This window comes from Elaeis guineensis, chromosome 2, assembly GCF_000442705.2.
Source record: "Elaeis guineensis isolate ETL-2024a chromosome 2, EG11, whole genome shotgun sequence".
Classification (NCBI taxonomy): Eukaryota; Viridiplantae; Streptophyta; class Magnoliopsida; order Arecales; family Arecaceae; genus Elaeis; species Elaeis guineensis.
The window spans coordinates 97711160-97731354 of NC_025994.2; the positions used below are offsets into that span (position 1 = coordinate 97711160).

At 47.1% G+C, this 20195-nt stretch overlaps 1 protein-coding gene and 1 pseudogene across 1 annotated transcript in view; both read left to right on the forward strand.

Annotated features, from left to right (window-relative positions):
- The window catches only part of LOC105037771 (cysteine-rich receptor-like protein kinase 6), a 63846-nt gene that overhangs the window by 32766 nt on the left and 10885 nt on the right, over nucleotides 1-20195 (forward strand).
- On the forward strand, nucleotides 442-20077 carry LOC140855733 (cysteine-rich receptor-like protein kinase 15; annotated as a pseudogene).

Below are 20195 nucleotides of genomic sequence, written 5' to 3' on the forward strand. Positions count from 1 at the left end.
GGCTCTATCCTCATCGAATTATCCAGAAAAAAAAGAAAGAAGAATACAATCAAAAAGCTTAGATCAGAAATTTAAAATTTGATGAGTAGTGAGTTTAGATCTGAAAAATAGGTCTGAAGGACAGGTCAGACTAGATTTGGGTCTAATTAAATGACATGATACCTTGGGTTGAGTCTGACCTGAACCCAACAGGGCCTGTCCATTGAGTAAGTCTATTAGAGGATGCTTAGAGTCAGATACATTTTGGATGGCGTCACGTAATATGCTACCTAAGAAAATTATACAGATAAGTGAGGGATCATAAACAAGTAGGGGCTTGCCCTGATCCTCGTATCCTCGTGGTCAACTTAGATATCCTCTAAGCCAAGCTTTTGTTGAAATGAGCCGGTTCCCTACTGATTATATTGTTGACCTAAAGTTCGCACCCAGTTTCCATACCCACACGTAACATCTCTATTCCGCCGTGTCCAGAGCCATTGTGTTTTCGCTGCAAGCATCGTCCATGGTATCATTTCGCCATGTTTCCTTCCCTTTCTTCCTATGCCTTCTCTTCCTCATATTCCTTTCCCCTCCCACTGCCGGCCAACCCTTCCAAAATTGTGGCACTACCGGCAGCTACACAGTCAACAGCACCTATGAGTCCAACCTCAACCTCCGCCTCCAACACTTCTCTCTCCGGCGGCTTCCTCAACGCCACCGTCGGCCAGATCCCCAACAAAATCTACGGCCTCGCCATGTGCCGCGGCGACACCAACGCCTCCGTCTGCCGCTCCTGCCTCAGCGACGCAATCCAAGACGCCCCCCAGCTCTGCCCGTACGACAAGGGCGCCACCATCTTCTACAACGACTGCCTCCTCCGCTACTCCAACCAGCGCTTCTTCTCCACCGTCGACACATCGCAGTCGTGGATCGAGTGGGACCTCAACAACGTGACCGACCGCAGCCGGTTCGACAAGCTTGTGGACGAGCTTATGAGCGCGATCACCGATTGGGCCGTCTACAACTCGACGCGGTTGTTCGCCACCGGGGAGATGATGAATTCTACCAAGACTCCTTTTCCTGAGATATATTGGTTGGTGCAGTGCACACAGGACCTGTCGCGAAGCCGGTGCCAGCAGTGCCTCCAAAGCATCCTTGAGCCGAGACCGCTAGAGGGGAGGCAGGAAGGAGTGGTGCTCGCAGCGAGCTGCAATTTTAGGTATGGGACATCCAAGTTCTTCGACGGGCCATCGACGGTAAGACTTGAGCAGCCGCAGGAGAATGCCGCAGTGCCGGCCCCGGTAGTGCCTCCAATTATCAACCCACCTAAGGAACAAGGTAAGGGGAGTAACATTGTGACCATTGGTAGTCGCTTTCTCACTGGTGAGATGATAGGGAATATACAAGTCCTTCCAAGTCCGTTCGATACCCAATTATTTCTAACCTGTTTACTAATATTCTATCAATTTGAGTTTTATGGCTACATTTTCTCTGTCTTTTTGGCTAAGCGTATGTTTCTACGTAATTTAGTTGAGAAGTAGATAAGAGTCTAGGATGCGTGTATTGAAACTGACAGAATTCTCCTTTGATATTAAACATTAATCTAGAAATATACGCATAGTTTCTTGGTTGATCGTGAATAACATATGAAGTGATGGGTGATTTAAAGAAACAGTAAAGATCAGCTTTTCCTTATTGGCCTGTAGTCGAAATGAATACAGCATTATATATGCAACAGAGCAGGTGCTGTAATATACAAGTGTTGATTCTACAAACCAGCCAAAGTAGCGAACTTTTCTTTAAAGTATTTACAGGTTTGCCAGCTAGCACCAGTATATTATTGTTTGATCAAAGATACTTCACACTGCAATAATTGCATTATAAAAAACGTTGCATAGTATCGCTTTCTGATTGCTAACCTTGGACCATGCAAAGTTTACTCACTGATTCCTCTTAAATGGCACAATCCCTTTAGGAACTGTAGTTCTGCTTCACACCTAATCCCTTCTACAATACCATTGGCTTCAATTTCCACAGGTGCCACAAACATTTGTAATGCACAACAAGATGCCCTTATACAATGTATGTCTTCACCAACAACTCCGTTTAAGGTGATAACTCAATTTGATTCGGTTACAACTTAGGAGCCACTGGAGACTGTGATTCCTGGGCATGATGTGTTTGCAGTTTATGTGATAACTCAATTTGAATCAGTTGCCTTAAGTTGTCATGGAAAGTAGTTTAAGGTGCTTAACCTAAGAAAAGAAAATTTTAGGGTAAAAATTGGGCATATAAGAGTAGCATCATCTATAATGATCAGAATGAGATCCAATAGTTATTGTGAAATCAATATAGGCTATCTCGCCATTGGATTCTGCCCTAACATTAAGTGATGAAGAAACTGTGTTTTCATAAAACAAGAGGCAACTGAAGGTTGCATAGTGCGATCATTAACTTCCTTGCGATACAAGCATGTTGGTTTGAAATGAATTTTACAGCTTGTAGAATGTGCGTGAAAGGAAGTTCAACAGAACAAACAAGGCAGGTTCAGAGCGATGCATGTTCAACTTATCTTACAATCATTATATATGTCTTGCACAATATTATCTTATATTTTTAAAAGCTGAAATTATCTTATATTGGATTTCCATCTTCATCTCTGACCATCCCTAGAAGTTGCTGCTTGAACTTCCAATAGGATGATTTGTAAATTTAAGAACTTAACTAATGATTTCTAAATAAAATGCCTAATTCTAAGAGCCCACTCTTCTCTCTCACCTGAGCAACTTTCAGTCCCTTGCCATCCTCATAGATCCAAAATAGATTAGGAAATAAGTCTTTTGGAGCGATCTTATCTAACCAAAAGTCAAGCCAAAACTTCTTTATCAACACATAGAGAAAATATTCTCATATCTGGAAAAGTTCTCCATCTTCAGGGTCTTTCCAGAAAAATGAGGCAAGCAAAGGCAAGCACCATTCCCCTGAACAAGGACTTCTCCTAGAATAATAATTGATCTATGTTTTCTACTCCTTGCTTTTCCCAAACCTTCAAAACAAAGTGAACACCAATTACTGAGGAAAGCCAGATTCATATTTCTCAAGTTCTTCAAACCAAAAAAAACACACTTTTCATTTTATCCCCATAAACCAAACTCCATTTTGCTAGACATGATCTCCACCAAACCTATTCTCAGCCTTTCCAAAAGAAATAATGCTTCATGGAGTCAATTCTCTTGATAACCCAGCTTGAATCAAAGGAGGCAGAGATAATGTTGGGAAAGAAGAAAGGATAATATTCATCAAACATAAGCCTGCCTCTGAAAGAGAGGAGTTTATCTTTCCAGCTGTGAGTCTCCTGTCAATGCTCTCAATGGGAGGAACCCAGTCATTCCTGCAGAGAGAGTGAAAGTTCCAACAGACAATGTGAATACCAAGAGATAATCAGCAAGTAGCTAGCAAAACCTGCAATTTAGGTTCCAAAAAACCTCCTGTCCATGGAAAGAGGTTCTGTTAGACAAAATAAGAAACTCTTATGATTATCCATCTTAAAGCTGAAGAATAGATACAAACTATAAAGTATTTTTTATATGCACTCACAAGCACATTTGTGTGGAGGACAAACATATTATCCATGATTCAATCATATTATTTATGCCATCTGACTCATGCAATCTATTTTACAAAATTGAGGAAAGTAGACTTGCTATACTTGTGTTTTTTAATTATAGCCTTTAATATATCTTAACCAAATACTCAAATGATATAACCAAAAGCACAGCTATACTTCGAAATTTCACTTGGTGCAGGACATGAAAAGAATGCAGCAAGAACTCGCATTATCATTTTCTCCCTTGTGATAGTCACACTCATGCTAGCATGCTTTGTTTGCATTTGCTTGCGGAGACGGAAGGCTATGAAGAAAAGACACAGTAAGTAGCCAACAGACATTCTCAGATTCTTGTCATTGGTTATATAGTGGCCAAAGAATAAACTATGATGGTAAATGGGTGATTGAATTCCAGAATGCATCACCATTCTGGGGAAAAGATGGAAAATAATTTGATCAACCATAAATGAACAAGAAACCAGTTCTATGGCCTTCCTTTTCCGGCCTGACAATTTAAACAGTCTTGGATTCAACTTTTAACTGCGAATGGATTCTTTTATTGCATCTATACCCAAATATCCGCCAGACTATGTGGATGCACAATGTTGCCAGACCAATAAGGGAAAACAGGGCAGCAAGCCCTTTAAACTTTAAAGTCCTTGGGGTTATGCTAAGGACATAGGTGTGTTCTTGGAGTTAAATTACGCATAATTCACTAAATCTGTATGAAAAGTAGTAACTCAACATATAGATAAATTTTATGATAATGATTATATTATTTTATTTTTACAAAAATCATAAAACATTTAGATATAGTACAAGGTACAGCCACCATAAATATCCATGTTAGCTGCACCTTCAAGAACTAGGTAGTAGTTTTGTGCAAATACCCAGGTAGGTGCTTGGATGGCAGCACTAGCTAGTATCCATGTATGCAACAAATGCCAAGGTACCTAGGTGCTCAGGTGGCCACCTAAACAATGGGGACCATCCTAGGTTTCATGTAATGAACAAACAAGATAATTGGTTTTTCATTATTTATTTAGTTAGTAAAATAATACTTTGAAAAATCAATGCAGTCTACGTAAGTGAGGAATAAATCATCAATAAAACATGCTATGTTTATGAGAGACATTATTGGGCAATGATATTCATATCTAGAATGCCCTGTGAATTCTTCTACTATTTCCTCCACATTCTTTCTTTAAATATTGATTTGTGCTCACCGCAGAGGTTTTTTATATTGCTTATTCTTTTGTAATAGGGGAAGAAATCAATAATATTACAAGGAAAAGTTCTCTGCTATTTGATTTGCCTACAATCAAAGAAGCCACTAATAATTTCTCCAGTGCAAATAAGGTTGGAGAGGGTGGTTTTGGCACAGTTTATAAGGTAGTAATGGATTAGTATAAGATACTGGCTTTTTAGACTAAGATTCATTAATTTTGATAATAAACAGCGTATAGTGCTATCTTCTAATTTTCTCTTACAAATTGATATAACACTTAGTTCTCTTATGCTTTCTAACAGGGAACATTATCAGATGGAGAGGAAATAGCTGTAAAGAGGCTTTCAAAAATTTCAGGGCAAGGACTAGAACAATTAAGAAATGAAGTGGCCTTCATTGCTCAACTTCACCACAAGAATCTTGTAAGATTGTTGGGTTATTGCTTGGAAGAGCAAGAGCAGTTGCTTGTCTATGAATACGTCCGGAATAAGAGTCTTGACACATTTATATTTGGTACTTCTGCCATTACTTGGATATCTCTAGGTCCCTGATAAACCCTGCTTGCAAATTCTGCTGAAATTTATTTAGTAGTTTAAGGTTTAATTTGTCATATGAGAAATGGCTTCAAGATCATTTCAGAATGCTTGGCTAGGATATGGACCAATGGCATAGTAAGATTCCTAAATACGTGACTCAAACTTGATGGGATTAGTCTTCTTGTTTATGCTTACAAATGCTTATAGTTGTTAACTTTGTAATGAACCATATACCAAGATGAGACCCAAAATATAGAACAGACTATCTATGATTAAAAGAGCATATGCATGTATGCGTGACATTTGAGGTCAAAACTGGTTTGCTAAAAATCCCTGCCAATTAATCTAGGATTAAAAGTCTTAGTAAGAAAATCTATGAAGCAGATGAAGCAAAGAGAAAATTTCATAATATAAACACATATCATAAGAATGTGAAGACATACAAGAATGTTTGCTAGATATGAAGTGCCATAATGAGTATATAAAATGAAAATGCCCACAAAAGTTTCATACAGGTACTTCCAAATGCATAGAGAAGACACCCATAGTTACAAAACAAGAGGGCAAAGAAACTTCAAAAATAGTAGGAAGTTCTGAACAGACTTTCTTAAAAGAAGTTCCATAAGCCGATGAATAAACCCAGAATTTTGTTTGTTTTGGTTTCTCAGGAAGGCTAGGCTTGTAGAACTACTCAAGGTCAAATTGGATCGTCAAAAGAAAATGCATAAGCTACAGTGCCAAACCAACAATGCTCTTTCAATTAGCATACAGCTTGATCTCTCTAAATTAATAAATTAATCATTTTGGCATTGGTACATGACATCATGCTCTATCTGGATTAACTAGATGCAGCCAAAAGTGAACAACTAAACTGGGAACAAAGGCACAACATCATTCGAGGGATTGCTAGGGGACCACTGTATCTTCATCAAGATTCTAGAGTACGAATTGTTCATCGAGATCTGAAAGCTAGCAACATTTTGTTAGATGCAAGCATGAATCCTAAGATATCAGACTTTGGATTGGCAAGACTTTTTGGTGGAGACCATACTCAAAGCAAGACAACTAGAGTTGTAGGAACATTGTAAGTTTTTGAAACCTAAATTCACTGTGCTTTAAGCCTAAGTGGTTCGCATTATTTGATTGTTAATGTTTTGCAGTGGATATATGGCACCAGAGTATGCCATACATGGGAGTATTTCACTCAAGTTGGATGTTTTTAGTTTTGGTGTATTAGCTTTGGAAATTGTCAGTGGAAGGAGGAACAATAGTTTCTATGACCCTGGAAATGTGATGAATCTTCTAAGCTATGTAAGTAACTCTGAAATTCACATTTACATTTTCTACTATGATACAAGTCTAGAGATGACTACCGCATATTTTAACAGACTTTTATCAGGAATTGCAATGTTGGACCAATGGGACAGTGCTGAAACTAGTTGATCCAAGTATGGGTGAACATTATTCAAGCCACGAAATCATGAGATGCATCAACATCGGGCTTTTATGTGGACAGGAAAATCCAAGTGACAGGCCAAACATGTTATCAGTTGTTTTGATGCTCAACAGGTTCAAAATGAAACTTCAAACTCCCTCAGCGCCTGCGTTTCTTTATGCAAATGCCATGACAGAGTCATATGGATTTGTTGAAGATGCTGGTCCATATAGAGGTAAACATGAGCAGTCTACAAGTACATCAACTCTATTTTCTACAAATGAGGTGTCAATTACTGAACTAGACCCTCGATAGGGGGAGAAACAAATATACTAGTAAATGTTTGTATTCCATCGGCCTGCCTTTTTAATCTAGATGGGTGGTTGTTTTTGTAGTTTGGGAGTTATGTGTTGCCTTTACAAAAATAGTCAAATAGATACAGATAGTTTAATACGTTTGATGTGTAAGCAAGGTAATCAAAGTACCTTATTATATATGATGAGACAGTAATTGTATAATATATTCTTTTCCTTTCCCTGTGTTAACCAGATATTTACATCAGAAAGAAAAACTTCAACCAGATATTGGCCTTCATTATTCCCAAAGAATTCTATATGCATTTCAAATCATAAGTTCCAAGGGGCATCTTTCAAAAGCATGATTACTAGATATTTTGCTACTTTTCAGGGGCAAGGCATGAAAAGCTGATTCAGCAACTTAGAATTATTGTTTTGCTGCTTCAGAAGAAGTGCTTGAAATGGCCTAGCTGTCAGATAGATACCCACTTGCTATGAAAACAATTGCATTGTAATGTCTGCATCACAGCAATTTGTTACATTAATCTCATCATATAAGTTTGTCTTTCAAATTATAGGAAAGGAAGTGTCAATGAATCAGCATATATATATATATATATATATATATATATATATATATATATATATATATATATATATATATATATATATATATATGTTATTCTATGAAATACGTCCATCCTAGGTGTTAAGTTTCAACTGCTTTGACTTTTTGGACGAACAATAAGCCACAAGACAACTTATGAAGTGTTACTTTGAAGCTAGCTTTTAAAGGGAAACTCAGTGTTTGTACTTTAAATAGTAAAAATTCAAATGCCACAAAAAATAGTTGGTAAAATCCGCTGCCAATAGGCAAGAAGCCAGTGGTTGAAGTTACTGGTCAGCATGACGGTCTTTGGATGGCAATGCAACTGAGATTTTGGATCGTAAGTAGCATATGCATTATTTGACATAGCATATTCTTTTAGTTTTTGTTGCGGTCAATCTTCTCGTCGTCTGGTCGCCGGGAATGAACATCTGCAAGAGAAGTCCGCACTGACGGGAGGTGCCTCCGGTGGGGATCCTCCGACGGTCAAGTCAGAGAGGAGACTAGACAACAATAGAAAAGAATCAGGGAAACTCAGCGAGAGAGAGAGTGAGTCCAGGAGCTTCGAAAGAATCTCCTCGCAGCACTGTTGCCTTTTCCGTTTTATAGTAGAATGCGACGTGGTGCCGTCATTAATGGCGCAGACAACTGGGGGAGTTGTCAAATCGTCGGAGGCTGTCAGATTCGTCGCGGACTGTCAAGTCGCTGTGGACTGTCAAATCGTTGAGATTAATCTATGTCCTTGACAGGACAATGCCCCAGAGCGGCTATGCCGCACGCCTTTGTCAGGACGGCGGCCCTCAGCAGTCGTACGGCGTTTGGGGGAGCCGACCGACCATACGTCGGCATTTGGTTGCGGGACGTCGGGTGAAGACCCAGGGACACCGTCGGCTGGTCTGGCGCATTGCGGGAATCGGACATCGGCCACCACCCCAGCCTGACAGTGAGTCGGTAGAGTCGGGCTCCGCCGTTCGGCTAGTCGGGAACAGAATGGGTCCGCCCGATCGACATACCTTCGGTCGGACAGTATCGACAGTCGTTGGTTGGTGCGGTCGGTGGAGTCGGACGTCGGTCGGACAGGCCCGAGGGTGAGTCGGCGTGAAAAAGGTCGGTCAGTATATCCCAACAGTTGCCCCCCTCCACTCCTGAGTCGGATGTCGTGCTGGCCAGCATCTTCGCGTGGGCGACGGCTTCGGGCGAAAGGAGTGGATATCCATCGTATCGTACTCTGACTCTGGCGATCGTACCAATGATCGGTCCGGCGCCAGACGTCTTATGGGTGTCAGGCATCCCCATCGGTGTCAGATGTCTCATCGGGAACAGAAACCACCGTTTCCGCCGTCTCCTCGGGAACGCAAACTGCCGCAATTTTTTCACCACGTGGCAGGGGGCCATTGGGCCGAACCCATTCAGGCGGATGGAGGCGACGTGGCCTGATCTGTGGCAGGTACGTCGAATCGTCGGATCGAGGGAAGGCCCAGATGCCGCCACGTGTCACGATCTGGGAGACCCTCATTGGGCGTGCTCTCATCTCGGTCGTCGAGGGGCACTATATATATAGGGCCACCTACATCCAAACTCCACTTTTCGTAGCCCTGTTGTCGAAACTCTGGTCGAGCGGTCCCCCCTTGTCTCAGGTAGTTGTCCCCGCCTCCCTCCTTAGAAAGTTTTCGAGGTTCTCGGTCGACCCCAGAGGTGGAGGTTTCTTCACTTTCGGGACCGAACATCGATCGGCTCAGGGAGCAGTACTGCATCCCAGAGCAGTTTCAGCTATTCACCCCTGGAGCCGATGGTCGGGTTAACAATCCGCCTCCGGGCCAGGTGGCTTTCTACGTCGAGGACCTCCAGGCCGGTCTTCGCTTTTTGATTTCGGAGTTCATCCGGAACATACAGACTATTACAGACTTTGTCCGACGCAACTGGCGCCGAACTCAGTCCGGCTGATAGTCAGTTTTATTTTGTTGTGTCAGCTTTTGCCGACCAATCCTCGTATTTCGCTCTTCCGAGTATTTTTTGTTCTCCGACCCCACCCTAAAGTCCGAGGGTGGTGGTTTTTCAACCCTCGGAAGGGTCTTTCCTTCATCACCGATCTTCCATCATCAATCTATGGATGGAAGAACCAATTTTTCTTTGCTTTTTCTCCACTTCCTTGGGGTTTCCTTCCCGTTGGGGGGACCTCCGAACTCAGCCGAATGAGAATAGTCGGGTGGAGGACGGGGACCGAGTGGATTTTCACCGTCTGAAGGATATCTCGGTGCCAAAGCAGAGGGAGCTTGTCACCGAGCAAGCTCTATATGACGTCGGTCTGAGCTCGGTTCCTCATCTAGGTCTGTTTTTCTTTTTCTCTCTCTCTTTTTTTTTTGGCTGGTGCTGATCCTCTATTGAAATTGCAGGCATGCCGCCGAGGGTGAGGCTGACGGAAGCCGACGTTCGGCAACATGCGGCGTGAAAGAGGCCGGCACACGGAGCCGAACCATCGCGACCTCAGGTAGCGCCGCCGAGCGAGCTTGCAGCGGTGGGGGCGCAGCCCGGCTCCGAACGAGCATCGGACCGTGAGCCGATCATCGCACTGTCAGTGCCGACAGTGCCCACTGAAGCCCCGTCCGAGGAACGGGCGGTCGAGGGAGCAGCCCCATCCGAGGGACAGGCGGCCAAGGAAGCGGCCGAAGATGCCCCATCCGAGGGACAGGCGGTCGAGGAAGTGGCCGAAGATGTGCCGGCCGCACAGCCGGCTGACGAGGTTCGGGCAGAGACACGCGAGCCCGATCGATCTGCATCGGCGACCGTCGCAGCCTCGGGAGGGACCCAGTCGGGCTCGAACCTCCCCTCTCTTTCTGATGTCAGGGCCTGGGTGTCCGAACAAGGGAAGGCCCCGATGGCGCCAGGCGACGATAGAAGGTCGGTCGGCCGCGGTGCGTCGTCCGACGCCCAGCTTTCCGAAGGTGCGTCGGTTTTGGCCAACCATGATTTGGCCAGGAGGTTATGCCAGGCGATTATCCTTCCGACCGACCACGAGATCATGAAGAATCAGCGGATATCCGACATGCTTTCCTCCTTCTACCCGACCATGATCTGGGTAAGTCTCTCTCTCCTTCACTTTTCATTTTCGTTGTCACTTCCTATCAGTTCGGTCTTCTGACGGTCGGTCTGTTGTTTGCAGCTGATTTACAACATATCCGAGCTGGAGGCTGGATATCGGAGGTTCGATGATCTCTGGGTGGCCTGGAAAGATAAGGCCATGGCTGTCAAGGTCGAGAAGGCAATAATGGTCGATCAGCTGAAATAGTCGGTCGACCGTGAGGCCCGACTCGAAGAGGAGATCTTCCATCTTTTCGAGGAGATCTCCCGCCTTACTGGTGCCCTGGCCGCCTCGGGGGCCGAGCTGCAGTCGGCTTGCGGGGAAGCCAAACAGAAGTCCTGCACTGTTCGCTGGCTACGCCGCGAGCGGGATGACTACGTCGGCGAACTCAAAGCCGAACGCGAGCAGCTCCGGGTAAGTTTGGAAAATCTCATCAAGGCCAAAAAAAATTTATCCTTCGCTCAAGCCGATGCAGATATAGCGAGGGCAGAGGCAGAGTCGGCGAGAGAGGCTATAGGTCGGGCCATGGAGGACTTCCACGGCTCCAACGAATATCGGGAGGAACTCTTGGAGAGCGGTTTCCTTTCATACCGAGTGGGGTACGAGGATGCTCGAAAAATGATCCAGAGCCTGTACCCGGAGCTCGATCTCAGCAGCATTGTTCTCCCAGGGTCGGAGGGCCAAGACGCAGGAGAGTTGGCCGACCCATCGTCGGGAGATCATACTGCCGTGGAGGAAGCCATCCCGGAGCAGGTCACCGAAGGCGAGGCAGCTCCGAACCCCGAAGCTACTCCGGCTCGAGCGGCCGCACCGATCGCCCCCAAACTTCTCCCGATTGAAGATGCTGACTCCGACGAGTAGTCAGAGCATCCTTTATTTTTGTTTTTGTTTTTGTTTGATGTATTTGTAGTCGGGCTTCGGCCCAATTTTGTAAATTTGGTTCATACTTGAATGGAATTGAAAAAAATTTATTTAACTTTCTTTCTTACTTTACATTTTCTGAAATGAGTCTTGAAATGTATGTTTCGCCGAAACGCCTTCGAACGTATAAGTCGTAGGCCCGACGTACTAGCTAGGATGTTCGGTGAGATCCCAGATAGCTAGCCAGGACAGTCGGTAGCGCACGCCATGTTAAAGACAGAGCGAGCTCCAATTTTAGATCGACCTCCCGACTGTCGTATGACCCGACAGTCGAGAGTTTAAGTCGAGCGCCTGTTGCCCAGACCTGAGTCGGGCATGTTCATCGAGTCGGGTGTCGTCCGTCCTTCGGGCGTAGCTCTTCGATCCGTTCATCTTATAGGGTCCGATAGTTGAATAGTGTCCGATGCATTTGGTTGATGACAAGTCGGTCATCCATTGTCCGGTTCTTTGTCGGACGTATGCATCACGACATGCGATAAACGGTGGTAAGCCAAATACCCTTTGACTGGTCGTGACCTGGTCGGTATGTCGCGAATGCGATATTGGTCGCGTTGGCGTTTTGCCTTTCTTGGCCAGAGCCAAGTCGGCAAGTTAGCCAGTCATCTTGCTCGGGTGCTGGCTGCGGAAGGGGCGTGGCTTCAATTTAGGGGGGTTTTTTCATCACCATCGTCAGCCTTCCACCAACGTAGATATATCAGTCGTCGTAAGGGTCCGACTCGTCGTCGGCGATTGGGTCATGGATTTCCAATGGAATGTTGGGCCCAAGTCATGGCGTCGGGGCTCGTACTACTAGCGAGCGCTGACGCACAGTTGGAGAGCTGAGATTCTAGACTCTGAAGTTTTGAAGCTGAGTTTGTATTCCGAACAAGGGCGCACAGAGTTTACAGGTAGTACAATCTCAGATTGTCGGTATTTCAAGTCTGGGGAATGGAATTTCCTTCTAGAGTCTCCAGTCGGTAGGCTCCCGGCCTGTAGATGTCCGCTATCTTGTAGGGTCCTTCCCAGTTCGGAGCCAATTTTTCTTATCCTAGAGGCTTTGAAACTTCTGTCTTTTTTAAGACCAGATCCCCAGGCTTGAAAAGCTTCGGCTTAACCTTAGCATTGTAGTATCGGGCCACTCTCTGTCGGTAGGAAGCCATGCAGAGTTGAGCCTCGCACCGGAGTTCGGATAGGAGGTCCAGGTCGGCTCTCCGACACTCGAAGTTGTCCGGCTCGCGGTACTGCTCGACTCTAGTCGATGGTAGCCCGATCTCGAGCGGAATCATCGCCTCCGTCCCATAGGCCAAGCTGAAAGGAGATTCTCCGGTCGGGACACGGGGTGTCATTTGGTATGCCCATAGGACGAAATTCAATTCCTCGACCCAGAGGCCTTTGGCTTCATTCAGTCAGGTCTTGAGTCCATGCAAAATAGTCTGGTTGGTTACCTCGACCTCATCGTTGGACTGTGGGTGCCCCGACCGAGGTCAGCCTGTGCGTGATATGAAATCTCGCACAGAACTTTCGGAAGTCCTGATTGTCGAATTGTCGTCCATTGTCGGTAATAATAGTGTGCGGTAGCCCGAACCTGAAGATGATGGACTTCTAGATGAAGTCTTCCATCTTTCGCTCGATAATTTGTGCCAGAGGTTCGGCTTCTACCCACTTAGTGAAGTAGTCGATTGCGACGACTATGAACTTTCTTTGGCCAGATACCGGAGGGAAAGGACCGAGTATGTCGATCCCCCACTGGGCGAAGGGCCACGGAGCAACAATGGGAGTGATTTGGTTGGCTGGTCAGTGTTGTATGTTAGCGTACCTCTGACATAGTTCACACCTCCGAACCAACTCGACCGCATCCTTTCTCATGGTGGGCCAGTAGTAGCCCTGCCGTATGACTTTGTAGGTCAGGGATTTGCCCCCCAAGTGATTTTCGCAGATCCCTTCATGTATTTCTCTGAGCGCATAGTCTGTGTCAGTCGGTCCCAAGCACCTGAGCAAGGGAAGGGAGAACGACCTTTTGTAGAGTCGGTCATCCATTATCACGTATTGGGAGGCCATCCATAGGAGTCGTTTGGCTTCCGCGGGGTCTTCAGGGCTGGTTCTGTCGGTCAAATACCATACGATCGGATCCATCCAGCTTGGTTTGGTCGCCAGTTGCAGCACTTCCTCGGCCTTATCGATGCTCGGCTGCTCGAGACTCTCCACCAATGTCCGACCCAAGGCGTCGTAGGTTGATGTCGCAAGCCTGGAGAGTGCATTGGTCCGAGCATTCTCTGACCTGAGAATGTGGGAGATCTCGAAATACTTGAGGTGTGCCATGAGATCTCTCACCTTTTGGAGATATTTTGCCATGGTCGAGTCTCGCACCTCAAATTCGTCTTTAACTTGTCCCATGATCAGCTGGGAGTCGGAGAAGACTCTGAAGCTGTCGATCCCGAGCTCCTTCACTACTCTCAAGCCAGCGAGGAGCGCTTCATACTCGGCTTGATTATTGGAGGCTTTGAAGTCGAATCGGAGGGCGTACTCGGTAACCACTCCCTCTGAGTTGGTGAGTAGGAACCCGACCCCGCTCCCTCGAGCATTGGAAGCTCCATCGATGTGCAACACCCAAGTAGACCCGGGGTCAGGTTCGGAGATTGCAGCTTCTGCGGAGCTCCCGCCTTCCGATCTTTGGTCGGTTGTCGGACACTCCGCAATAAAGTCAGCCAAGACCTGGGCTTTCAAGGCAGGTCATGGTCGGTACTGAATGTCGAACTCACTCAACCTCACCGTCCATTTCGCCAGTCGTCCCGATGTATCGGGGTGGCACAAAATCGCCCTCAGGGACTGGTCGGTGAGGACCACGATAGCGTGCGCTTGGAAATACGGACGGAATCGTTGTGCAGACACGATCAAGGCGAATATCATCTTCTCCATCTTTGAGTACCGAGCTTCAGCTTCGTAGAGCATTTTGCTGGTGTAGTATATGGGTTGGTGAATTCGACTCTCGTTCTCTCGGATGAGCACCGAGCTAACCGCCTCTAAGGAGGTGGCCAAGTAGAGATACAGCATTTCTCCGACTTCTGGCTTTACAAGCAGCGGCGGGGAGGCCATGTACCTTTTCAGATCCTCGAAGGCCTATCGGCACTCGTCCGGCCAAGAGAAGTCCTTCGCCTGCCTCAGGGTCTTGAAGAACGGGAGGCATCTCTCAGCCGATTGAGAAATGAATCGGCTGAGTGCGATGATCCTTCCGTTAAGCTGCTGTACCTCCTTTTTCGTGCTCGGATGCCGCATGTCGATGATTGCCTTTATCTTCTCAGGGTTAGCCTCAATTCCTCGTTGAGAAATGAAGAATCCGAAAAACTTTCTCGAAGTCACCCCGAAGGCGCACTTAGTCGAATTCAACCTCATCCGATGTCGTCGAAGGGTGCAAAAAGTTTCTTCGAGGTCTTGGACATGATCTGAAGCCTGCGTGCTCTTCACCAGCATGTCATCCACATACACCTCTATGTTGCACCCGATTTAGTCTTTGAAGACCTTATTGACGAGTCGCTAGTAGGTGGCCTCGGTATTTTTCAGCCCGAAGGGCATTACCCTGTAACAGTAAAGGCCTTTGACGGTCACAAAGGCTATGTGCTCCTCGTCTTCGGGCACCATCTGGATCTGGTTGTATCTGGCAAAGGCATCCATGAAGCCGAGCAGTCAATGTCCGGACGTCGCATCTACCAGCTGGTCGATTTTCGGAAGTGAGAAGCTGTCCTTCGGGCAGGCACGATTTAGGTCGATATAGTCAATGCAGATCCTTCACCTCCCGTTGGCTTTTTTCACCATGACAACGTTGGCGAGCCAATCGGGGTACGTGATTTCTCTGATGAAGTCTGCCTCGAGTAGCTTGTCCACTTCCTCGTCGATGGCCTTCTGTCTTTCAGGGGCAAAAGAACGCTTCTTCTGCCTCACCGACCTCATTCCAGGGTCGATGTTGAGTCGGTGAGTCATCGTCTCCGAGGGGATGCCGGACATATCCGCTGCCGACCAAGCGAATACGTCGGCATTGGCTTTCAGCAGCTCTACTAGCTGCCATTGCTCAGGGTCGAATAATTGGGATCCGACCCAGGCCACTCGTTCGGAATTCTCCGCTATCGGGACGGAAACCAGCTGTTCGGTCGGTTCGCCCCATTCTTCCTCTCCCCACTAGTCCAACTTGTCGACCGTCAGGGAGTCCTTTGCTTCGTTACTTCGAGCAAAGATTTGGAAGCATCGCCGGACGAGCTGTTGATCCCCGCACATCTCTCCGACTCCATTTTTGATCGAAAACTGAACCAGCAGGTGGTAGGTCGAGACTATAGCTCTGAGGGCGTTTAGCCCGAGTCTTCCAAGTATGGCGTTGTAGGCCGAAGGTACTTGGACGACCGTGAAGGTCAGGTAGATGGTGCTTTATCGTGATTCGGTTTCAGCTGTCACGGGAAGAGTAACTTCTCCTTCCACCGTGATGGCCTCCCCGATGAAACCCACCAGGGGCATGGAGACTCTCTCGAGCCGATCAGCCGACAGTCGCATTCGGAAGAAGGTCGAGTAAAACAAAATATTAGTCAAACTTCCATTATCAACAAAGATCCTTCTTACATCATAATTTGCTATTATTGCCGAGACAACAACAGCGTCATCATGGGGAGTTTGGATTCTCCGAGCATCTTCATCTGTAAAAGTAATTACATCGTCTTGGCGTAGCTTCTTCATCGACTCCCCTCCAGCAGTCGTCCCTGGGTCCAGTCATTTGGAGATCATATTGATGACCCCGACCGTGGGCTGATTGTTCGCTGCCTCCTCAGTCGATTGGGGTCGTCGGTCGGGGATGGGTCGAGTCGGCGGTTTCCTTCGAAATTTTTCAAGATACCCTCGGCGTATGAGGGCCTCGATTTCATCCTTAAGTTGGATACACTGCTCGGTGTTATGGCCATGGCCCCGATGAAATCAATAGTACTTTCGTCGGTCAAGGCCCTTTGCCTTCAAAGGTGGAGGCCGTCGTAGATATTCTTCCCCTTCATCTCCATCAAAATCTGTGCACGAGGAGCAGAGAGGGGAGTATAGGAGTCATACCTGGGATGCATCGACCTCGGACTCCACCGTCGAGGCGATCTCGGGCTCCGTCACTGGGGTGAGACCTGTTTGTCGGTCGGGGGCCTACTGGGCTCGGCAGGGGCCCGACCTTTCCTTCGCTTCTCCTTCGAGCCCTTGGCCTCAATCAGGCATCGGTCGGAACTCCTTCGTCCGCGTGCATGTATTTGTACGCGCGCTCCAGCAGTTCGGCATATGTCCGGGAGAGGGTCTTGTCCAAGGAGTATGTAAATCGAGACCCCCTTAGCTCCCTCTTCATGGCTGAAATAGCCATGTCTTCGTTGAGGTCCCGAACCCCAAGCGTGGCTGCATTGAATCGTGTCACGAAATATCGAAGCGTCTCATTTTCTCCCTGCTTGAGGGAAAAAAGGCTGTTCGAGGTTCGTGGCGGCTTCCGGCTGGTGCTGAAATGGGCCACGAAAGCATATTCGAGCTGTTCGAAGGAGTGGATGCTTTCTGACCGGAGGCCGGAGTACCAGGCCCTAGCAGCCTTGCGAAGCGTGGTGGGGAAGTCGATGCAGAGAAGGGCATCGGTTGCCCCTTGGATCGTCATGAGAGCCATGTAGCTCTCCAGATGGTCAACCGGATCAGTGGAGCCGTCGTAGGGCTCCACATGAGGCATCTTGAACCGACTAGGAATCGGATCGTCTAGGATGAGTCGGGAGAGGGGTTGGGCGGTCTGGAAGTCAACATCGTTCGAGGACTTCTGTCCGTCCACCTGAAGCTGAGCAAGCCGACGGTCGATTTCTTCGAACCTGCATTCGTAGTTGTCAGTCCGTTGGTGCTGGGAGACCCCGGGGGTCGAGTCTCCCGACGAATTTGAGGGGGAGGCGGACGGTGTCCGCGGCCGCTTCTCCTTCCTCGCTCGTTCCAATTGGGAAGGAGAGGGTCGTCGAGACCGATGGATATCATGCCGTGTCCACCTCTCCCCCTCTCGGTGGGAGTGCTGTGACAGCTGCTCTTGAGGAGGAGACAAAGACCGACGCGGGCGTCGGCGGCTGCTCCTGGAGGGCATCGGGTGCGCCGCCGGTTGCCCCACCGGCGAGTGCGGCAACCGGGTCGATTGTTGTTGAAGGCTCTTGACTGCATCCGTCAGCACAGTCATCTGCCGCACAATCGTCGTGATTTGCACCTCCGTGGTCACCACAGGATGCGGAGATCTGGGCTCCGCCATGGAGGGCGGAGGAGAGGCTTCTTCTCGATGGAAAGAGTGCCTCGCCGATCCGGTGGCCCTCGATCGCTGAGCCCTGATTCTTGTCATTTTGAAAGAATTTTTTCAAGCTCTGTAGAGGTCGGATACCCCCTACTTGACGCGCCAAACCTGTTCTGGCCAATCTCCTCGTCGCCTGATCGTCGGGAACGAGCACCTGCAAGAGAAATCTGCACTGACCGGAGGTGCCTCCGGCGGGGACCCTTCGACGGTCAAGTCAGAGAGGAGACTAGGCAACAGTAGAAAAGAATCAGGAGAACTCAGCGAGAGAGAGAGAGTGAGTCCAGGGGCTTCGAAAGAACCTCCTCGCAGCACTGTTGCCTTCCCCGTTTTATAGTAGAGCGCGGCGTGGTGCCGTCATTAATGGCGCAGACAACTGGGGGAGTTGTCAAATCGTCGGAGGCTGTCAAAATCACCGCGAACTGTCAAGTCGCCGTGGGCTGTCAAATCGCTGGGATTAATCTATGTCCTTGGCAGGACAATGTCCCAGGGCGGCTATGCCGCACGTCCTTGTCAGGACGGCGGCCCTCAGCAGTCGTACGGTATTTGGAGGAGCCGACCGACCATACGTCGGTATTTGGTTGCGGGACGTCGGGCGAAGACCCAGGGACACCATTGGCTGGTCTGGCGCATTGTGGGAATCGGACATCGGCCACTACCCCTGCTTGACAGTGAGTCGGTAGAGTCAGACTCCGCCGTTCGTCTAGTCAGGAACAGAATGGGTCCGTCCGACCGACATACCTTCGATCGGACAGTGTTGACAGTCGTTGGTTGGTGCAATCGGTAGAGTCGGACGCCGGTCAGGCATGCCCGAAGGTGAGTCGGTGTGAAAAAAATCAGTCGGTATATCCCAACAGTTTTCAATACCCGTGGCTAGCTAAAAGTCTACTGAAACTTGACTGGAACTCTGCTGAACCTATGCTTTTCAGTTCCGGAACAATGCTGAAACTACTCGGGAGATCAGAATGCTGCTAAACGGTGCTGTGCTGGGCTTAACCAAATATTTTCTTATTCTCTGTCTTGTTTTCTCCTCTCTCTCTCTTCTCTCTTAGTGGAAGCTTTCATATCTTTTGCAATTTGTGATCGCTAAATACTTGACTTTGTTTACATTTTTCTGCTTTCACATGGTAGTTATGATTTAATCAGTTAACAACCGACCCATGAGTTAAAAAAAAAAAAAAGAAAGAAAGAAAGGTTCATTCGATCCAAGGCAACCAAAAAGCTCATCTGGAGTACTCCACCCAATCTTCTTTAGGTCCAAACCTAGCACGAATGCACGAACACAAAGCAGTGGTTGTCTGACAGCTAAAACTTACTATTTGCCCAGCAAATTTTGTGACCGGCAACTATGTGATCCATGTCTCAGGTATCTTTTAGGCTACCACACAAACTCCTAGCCACGTAAGTTCCAGATGTAGCACGGAATACTAATTGTGTTGAGGGAATCCAACAAAATGCAACATTAAGCACCAATCACAACAGATGTTGGGCATATCCCCTTGCTACTGAACCGTTTAGAAAATGAACCATTCAGTTAATTGGCCAGCGAAAAATCAAAGTTCATGGTCTTTAGTATTATCTATCTTATGAAACTTCTCTTCAATCAATTAGAGCTAATAAACATGCAATTGTAAAATTTTTGTCTGTCAACGCTGACAAAAATAAGTCCAAGATGTAAATAACTGCTTCCTGCCTAAGCTCCAGGCAGACTTTTTTTTTTTTTTCCTCTGCATGCTCCTGCTCCTACATAATAAAAGCCGGGTAGTTTACACGTCCCTTTCAATCAAAAAAATAATGCTCCACTTGTTTCTTGTTAGTTTTCCTAGGCCCACGTATGTTGACCAACGGGCTTTCCTCTGGTCTAAAAGGCTGCAGTCCTTTCATTTTCTTCAACGAAGGTTGCGTGTTTGTATTTTTTATTTATTTAGCATGGAACTACGTGAGATTTAGGTTGCAAATTTTGCAAAATTGAGAACACGTGTCGATCATATGATAGGCATTCCATGGCCCTTGTGGATTTTTTCTGATTTAATTAGGCAAAATGATGAATGCTGAGATATAAATGTAATTTGGCAAGACCATTGTATCTAGCCTTAACACCTATGGATCAAATCCATATGGCCATGCCGCGGGGCTGGAAGAAAAAAAAAAAAAATCTTCGGACGCCGCGTTCTGGCCCCGCGTGTGAGCCCCGCGGTGCACAAAGCATTTCTCAATTCACCAT